Here is an 8,780-nt window from a genome sequence, read left to right on the forward strand (position 1 = left end):
TTTTATATTTTTAAATCACTATAAACTGAGTTTTTTACATTTTATTTTAATAATTAATGACTTTATATTATACAAAAAATCAATCACTAACAATTCTATATAAGATAAACAATGACAAAAGTAAGAGAATAAATAAGAGTCTAAATATATATATATATATATATACATACATATTTTTACCAAGCCAAATATATAATGACCACACTTATTGTTATTATTATTTTCAAACAATATATAGATAGACACACACAAATAAAATGGTTTAGTGATAGCAGCTGAATAGAATAGCATAGGTCTTACAGTTTCAACAAATCAATAACATGCTCTTCATCTTCCCTTTTCTCTCTCTCTATCTCTTGCTCCTCCATTTTCTCTCTTTATCTTCCCTCTTCTCTCCATCCCTATTCCCCCATTTTCAGCTTTTTTTTGTGTGTTTTTTTGAAAGAAACAGTTTGGAACCGTTATGTAACGGTGCGTAACAGGCCGTTACGGCACCATTACGACCGTTACGGTAGCCGCTACGACCGACACACTTGTGAATCTCATTCACACTGCAAAAGCGGTCGTAACGGGTGGTGGTAACCACCAAAACCGTTACGTAACGCTGTTACGTAACGGTTGCGGCCGCTTTTTAAAACCTTGTTTACCCTCGATGAAATGGGGTCCAGAATCATCATCAATTGTTGCATGAGAGCTACGGTGTCCTTTCTTTACTAATGGTTTCTACTTAGAAAATATTTTCTTGGAATAATTGGACATCAATACCATCATCAATCGTTAAGCTCGAAACTTGTTTAGTGAAATTTATTGAAGAATCTTTCCTGTAATTTTTAAATACTCAATTATTAGTTTTATTATTAAAGTATAATTTAGCATAAACTAAATAAATATATTTATTTAGATAAATGTACTTATTTGAGTCACAACACTTTGTTATTTTTTTACGCATATTTTTGTAAAATGTCAAAAGTATATATTTATTTAAATTATTCCAAACAACCCCTCAAGACCAAAAAAAAAAAAAAAAGAAGACAAAAGGTATAGAACTCAATACGATTTTTATTAATTTGAGAACACTTTTTATTTATTTTGATTTTTTAAAATCTTTTCATAATTTTTAAAACGGTGGTGCTACATGCATCAATTAATGTACACACTAGTATACCAATTAGTATTATGTCATTATTACTGACCCCACCTATTATACAAATTACAAATACTCAAAATCTCTAAAATTATGTCACATCATTTATTAGTATATTAGTTGTTACATTAATTAGTACATATAATATTATTCTCTTTAAAATAATTTTTACACAATTTCAACATTAGACAACGCTCATGAGGCATTGGTTAGCGTTAGCCATAAATTGTAGGCAAAAGAGCACCAAACACAAATTTTCAAAGTAAAAACATTAGGTAAATTATACTTTTAATTCAAATTATTTTTACCTAAATTTTATTTTAGCCTTTGGGCTTCGTTTAGCTATCTTAGTTGAGACTAAAAAAGTACAAAAGATAATATAGGTTAAATAAGTCAATAAGACAAAATGTTACATTCAAACCATAATCATTTCATATTTTTTTTCATAAAAGTTAAAAAAACCAAAATGATTTTGCCAAAAGAACTTTTTAATCACAAGTTAAAAAAGTCGCAACTTCAAAAAGCTAACTAAAAATTTTTTTGCCAAATGACAACTTATTATTTCAATTTAATAATTTCAAATTTGGTTCCTACAGTTTCAATTTGATTCTTCCATTCAAATTAGAGATTAATATTAACAATTTTGAGATATTTGTCAATTCCTTGAGATGTACACGTAAAAAAAAAAAAACAAAAAATTTGAACAAAATAACCAAATTAAAACTGACTCAAAATATAGAGACTAAAATATTTAAATTTAAATAATAAAAAATAAAATAAAATTTGAATCAAACTATAAAAATAAAAAATATATATAATTTACTTCCAATTTTGTTTTTAGGGTAAATTAAAAATACACCCATTGAGATTTGATTAAAATACGAATCGCCCCCTATGATTTTGAAAATTATATTTCATCCTTGAAGTTTCTAATTTCATAACAATCGCCCCTTTTATTAATAATTATAAAGTCAATTAACAGTTTTTAACTATGTTAAAAAAGAAAATGCTATAGACCCCAAATGAATTACCAAATATTTTACCAAACCTCTTACATGGGTGTGGGACCCACACACATATGATTTGTGTGGATCCCACACCCATGTAAGAGGTTTGATAGAATATTAGGTAATTCATTTGAGATCCCTAGCATAACTCAGTTAAAAATATGTTTCAATTAATAATTTAAGCATTTTTATTATTGTATAAGAGAGTAATTATGAATTTTATTTTTTTAATTAATTTTGTTAAATAAAAAATTATAATAAAAGGATATTTATAACTTTTCAAATCACAAGGAATAATCTCTATTATAAGCAAACTTCAGAAAATATATTCATAATTTACCCTTTTTTTTATTTACAAATAACTCATTGAAACTACACCAAAACACCTTAACCTTCTCTAGGTACCAAATACTTTCTTAGGATAATGGGTGTACGTGTATCATTGTCATCTCATCCCCCACATAATTGTGCATGTGGTGACAGCCACATCCCACATTGTTACACACTCAAAAAGCCAGGAATCAATGCCTAAACACTGTTTCAAAACAGACTCCTCACTCATCAGTTCTCTTTGAAACTTTGAATATATATATATATATATATATTTTTGATAGTTCCATATTCAACCTGTTAGACCCACAAATCCGGAACCAATCCAAAAGCCATTAAGAAAGAGAGAGAAAGAAGTGAGAAGAGTCACATGTTCACAACTGCCTGAAGAAATATGTAAAGGAGAGACCCAAAATAGTAAGGGCATGGATTAGCTTTGTTTACCACCTCATGAACATGAACCCCACATATGACAGATAATAAGTGTGTCAAAGTGTCAACTCCAAACAAACAAACCCCAAGTAAAAAAAAAGCCAATCTTTCATATATTTCCTTCCATTTCTATATGTATATGATGTGATCAGTGACTTATATGGCATGAACACTACTACCTAAAAATTCTTCATCATTCACATTTCACAGCTCACAACTTCGTACGAAATCAAGTTTGTGAGTATTTTATTCTAAAATCAAGTTTGTCTCCAGTCTCTCAGACTCCATTTTGGGTCTGTTTTGGTAATATGAATTGTTTAATAATTTTAAGACATATCGGGTATATCATTACTGTAAAAATCAAGTTAGTAAACACATGATCACTCTATATTTGTATAAAAATTAGAATGGTCTATTTTCAAAATGTGATCTGATTAGGTAGGTCATGATGTCTAATCATTTTTTTAATAAATCTTACAAGTTGAACAATTGGAATCAATAAAACCGACCCGTGATAGACCCACATTTATTGGCGCATCCAAAATTTCAAACTCTCTACTACTACAAAGTTGACAATATATATATTCCTTGTTACAAATATTACTGACCAAATCTTTATTTCAGATCATAAAGATATCCACCATCTACACAAAATTACGAGTCCGTTTTTATTGTTCAAGAGTGCCATGCTAATTTCGATTTCATCAAGATTCACCTATTTGAAAAGCGGATAAAGTGAAATTCCTAGTTTTATTTTTATTGGTTTGATCAACCTGGATTGATTAAAACTAGATGAATAGTCCCAGATTGAGCAATGTTTAGGAATGAGCACGATTCGATTTTAAAAAAAAAAAAAAAAAAAAAAAAAAAAAAAATTATAAACAAAATCACTACTTAAGTTCTATAAAATCAAACCAGATTGATTCGTTGAGATATGGTTTGATTTCTGGTTTGAAGCCATAGTTTCTAACTTGTCACCATTCACAATATGCTCACAAAATTTTATTAAATGGATCAAACGTCAAGCAAAATAAACAAGTTTTCTAACATTAAGCAACATGCAATCTTTATTATTTTTCAAAAAAAATGTACTTTATCATCATTTTTCAAACAAGAAACAACCTATCATCATTTTCCCTCTACCCCCCCCCCCCCAAAAAAAATAAATAAATAAATAAATAAATAAAAATAAAAAAAATTTGCCATCATATGTGGTTTTGATAGTGTACTTCCAGTGCATGGTAAATAAGTTATATATGTATATATATAGAAACAACACCGTTCCGTTCCAAATTGAAACCATAACTACAATTCGTGAATTGTGGTTCACCTATCAGACGAGACAGTTTCATCTAAATCGAACCCAATATGCAAATTTGTCGATTGTTTTGCTTCACGACTAACAATTTTACAATTAAATGATTTTTTTTTTTTTTTTGGAAAAGATGGGAAAGAAGTCAAGAATTTTGTGGGAAAGAATAGTTGGTGGCGTGTGTGAATAGGATAGATAGAGAAGGGAAGCTGAGCAAAGAAGGCTATGCCCACACTATACATAGGGCTAAGGACATTTTTTATTTCCAATTTGGGGTAAAGCTATCAAAGGGTTTGCCATTGCAAATGCAATGTAGCATCTGATGTGTAGTATGTGTCTTCACCTTTCAGCGAAATTTGTGGGTTTATGTTTTTTGGATGACAGATCATTTCAACATCATAGGCTTCTTAAGCTGCATCGATCCATTTGTAGATTAGGGTTTTAGGGTTTCAGTGTTCCATCTGCACAACCTGACAAGATTTCTCCAAGATATATATGTGCAGATGTTTTTGGATTAATTTGTCATGTTGGTAAGATCGCAAATGAGCTGAATCGAAGAATTCAGTTGAATAATAAGTTGTTTAAGTTTAATTTAAAATTTTAATGACTTTTAAAATGTATTTAAATTTAATTTGTCTGCACGATGAGATAATTTAAATGAGTTTCTAACACGTCAATCATGAGTGAAGCCTGAGTAGATTGGTTTTTTTTAGTGTATACAAGTTTATTTAGCCAAGTAATACTTACGAATTTTCAAACGTGTTTAAATTTGATTTGTTTGCCTAACTTTGATTTGTTTGCCTAACGAGTTAAATTCAAATAAATTTTCAACGAGTTAAACAAGTCAAATTATAGTAGGTTGGTTTGTTTTGTTGCCCTACATGTTAAAACTCTATCCTTAAATGGGTAAGCTATCCATAGGTTATAATAATTTAATTCAATTTTAATCAAGTCTTATTGAAAATAAGTCATACTCAAATCATTGTTAAAAATAATTTTTTATGTCTATTTTTTTTACATATGTTGCTAAAAATTGACAACTAATAACTTTTTTTGTCACGATTTTTATAAATTGTCATTAGAATATACAATTAATGACAATTTTCTATAACGAATTTTTCAAACTTTCATTGAAAGTTAAAAATTAGTAACTTTTTGTGATGACTTTTTTAAATCATCACTAAAACTTATAATTAGTAACTTTTTGTGATAAAATTTTCAAACTGTTATTGAAAATTAACAATTGATGACTTTTTTTTAAATAATATTTGATAAAAAACGTCATTAATTATTATAAGGCCTATTGGACAATAAGTCCACTTATTATGACCTATACGTAAGTCCCTCTAAATTTATTTACAATGACATAGCAAAGTTGGGTCGTAGTTGATAATTTTTTTAAACAAATCAACTAATATGTAACATTAAACGTTATTGAGTGTAAATTTAAGAGTCATATTTTAACAATTTCACATTTTATTTACTAGACTATGTCAATTAATAAAATAGTTTAAAATAATAGTTTAACCTATTGTATACTGAAATCTAATTAATAGTTCAAAACTTTTAAAAATTGAAAAAATTATTGTTAAATTTATTTAGTTTTTTTGTAAAATATTTATTTTGCATTGCTTATATATAAGAAATTATGTTCAATTAATAATGTACCAAAAGTAACTCAATTTTTTTTACCCATATACATTGCCCTTTCCATACAAAATTCATGATTTCGTCCCTATGTTTAACTTTTAAAAGTTTTTGCATAATTGATTTAGAGTATCATATCGACAATGTCACGTGATATTTCGAGATTACTAACAAAGATTATAGCTAATTATCCATCAAGTTTCTCATTGTGCATTGCCATCTGATCACAGCTTTGCTTTACCCTTGCTTTGCTTGGAAACAGAGCTAGGGTTTGTAGAAGATCAATGGACAGTTTTTTCTTCTCTTTCCTTTTTTTTAAAAAAAAAATAAAACAAGGGTATCGGTGTTGGTGGTGGTGGTATACAATAAAGAAGGAATAATAACACAACAGCTTTAGTTTTTGGCTTTGAAATGAGGACAAGGTTGTAGGCCACGACCATAACACGTAGCCCCCACTCTTTGTTGTTTCAAAAAACAAAAAAAAAACAAAAAATAGAAAAATCTCCTCTAAATCAATGGCGTTTCCAGACCACCTTGTCTTCTTCTCTCTCGGTCTATGCAGTTTCAACTGGCGAGGAAGGGGGCATCTGATGATGGGAAAGACAACGATGCTATTTCTTTACTATTGTGTTTAAATTATAAAATGTATATTTTAGTTATATTTTATTTATATTTTTTATTTTATTTTTTAAATTTTTATCTAAATTGATAATTAAATATAGTTATTTATTTTGCCTAGATTCGAAAGCAAAGTAAACAAAGTAGCTAGTGTGATTTGATTTGACAGACCTATAAGAGTTTAGAGAGTTTGGTTGGGAGTGTATTCAAGTAGAATTTTGGAAACATGGTTTTGCTCATCAGAGTTTAGGCTTTTAAACCAACCAAAAGACGGGGAATAATCATGTGCAAGGATGATACATTAGCTTCTCCGAAAGTCATACGTGTGCTCTTTGCATCCCCCAACAACTCAGGAGGATGTCATTTTATCTTTTGGGTATTGCCTGCCGCAGCACTTAATTTAATTTGCAATTAGAAGTTCACAATTTCACGCATCATTATAAATCAAATATTAAATTATAAATATATTAAAATTTGTTTAAAGTATAAATTGTGTCTCCAGTTTTAAAACTTACATTCTGTCTATTCAAGTTTTTAATTGTATAATAAATTATTCTTTTTATTAATAAATTATTAAGTTAGTCAATAATTTTTAATGTTGTCATAAATATATTTTAACTAACCATTCAAATAATTTTATTATTATAAAATAAAATAAAAAAAAAGGAGAGAGGTATCACTTGTTCTGGCAGGTTAGTTTGCCTTGAAGCACTTTCATAAGTGAGAAGAGAGACAGAGTATAATATAAAATATTATTTTAATTTTTATATTCTGTCCATATATATATATATATATGTATGTATTATTTAATACATATTTTAATTATATTATTGGAACATACACTTTCTTTTAAATTAGGGTAAATTATACTAACATTTCTAAGTTTTATGTTTATTACAGTTTCTCCTCTCACTTTTTAGAAATTATATCTCTCTCCCTGACATTTAAAGTTTCATTACAGATTTCCCCTTCAGTAATTTAATTTTTTTAAATATCAATTTTGCCCTCACTGGATAAATTACATTGACACCCCTCATATTTTAGAGATTATAATCTCCTCCCTAAGGTTTAAAGTAGCATTACCAATTATCCTTTCAGTTAGTATTAGTTGGAAAAAAAAATTCATTAAAAAGAAATTTAATTTGAAAAAAAAAATTGTTGGTAAAATTTTTAAATTTCTGTTTAAAAACCAATGTAAACTCATTTTTTGAATTTATGTTTTTTTCCCAAATTTACAAACTGAGACAACAATTTATAAACAAAAAAAATTATCAAACAAGTTTTTATGATAATTTTTAAAATGTTTGTAAATATAAATTGAAAACTAAAAACGAAATAGTTACCAAACAGGGCTCAGATGGTAAAAATATCGTAAAATTAACAAATAATTAAATAAGTTACCAACATAAGAAATGACTTATCAAAAGATTCTTAGGTTATGTATGGTTTGATTTTTAGAATTTTTTTTAAAAAAAAAATAAAAATTAATTTGGTTAAGAAATAAAAAATAAAAAATAATTATCATTTTAACTTTTGGACAGGTTATATATATACATATGGCTGTTTCAATTTAATTTGTAAAAAATTATTTCTAACCACTCGAAAGATAAAAATTATGTAAAAATGATAATTATTTTTTATTTTTTATTTCTTAACCAAATTAATTTTTAATTTTTTTTTAAAAAAAATCTAAAAATCAAACCATACATAGCCTAAGAATCTTTTGATAAGTCATTTCTTACGTTGGTAACTTATTTAATTATTTGTTTATTTTACAACATTTTTACCATATGAAGCCTGTTTGGTAACCATTTCGTTTTCAATTTTCAATTTATATTTACAAAAATTTTAAAAATTGTCATAAAAACTTGTTTAATAATTTTTTTGTTTTATAAATAGTTGTCTCAATTTGTAAATTTGAGAAAAAAAATGTAAATTCAAAAATGAGTTTACATTGGTTTTTAAATAGAAATTTAAAAATTTTACTAACAATTTTTTTTTTCAATTAATTTTTTTTCCAACTAATACTAATCGAGGGGCCAATTGATGATGCTATTTTAAACCTTAGGAAGGGAATTGAAATTTCTAAAATGTGAAGGGTGTCAACGTAATTTACCCAGTGATGGCAAAATTGGTATTTAAAAAAAATTAAATTGCTGAGGGGAGAATCTGCCATGAAACTTTAAATCTCAAGGAGGGAGATGTAATTTTCAGAAGGTGAGGGGGGAACTGTAATAAATATAAATCTCAGGGGGTGTCAGTGTAATTTACCCTTTAAATTAACAAACAC

This window comes from Camellia sinensis, chromosome 1 (genome assembly GCF_055761805.1).
Source record: "Camellia sinensis isolate YWXY chromosome 1, ASM5576180v1, whole genome shotgun sequence".
Lineage (NCBI taxonomy): Eukaryota > Viridiplantae > Streptophyta > Magnoliopsida > Ericales > Theaceae > Camellia > Camellia sinensis.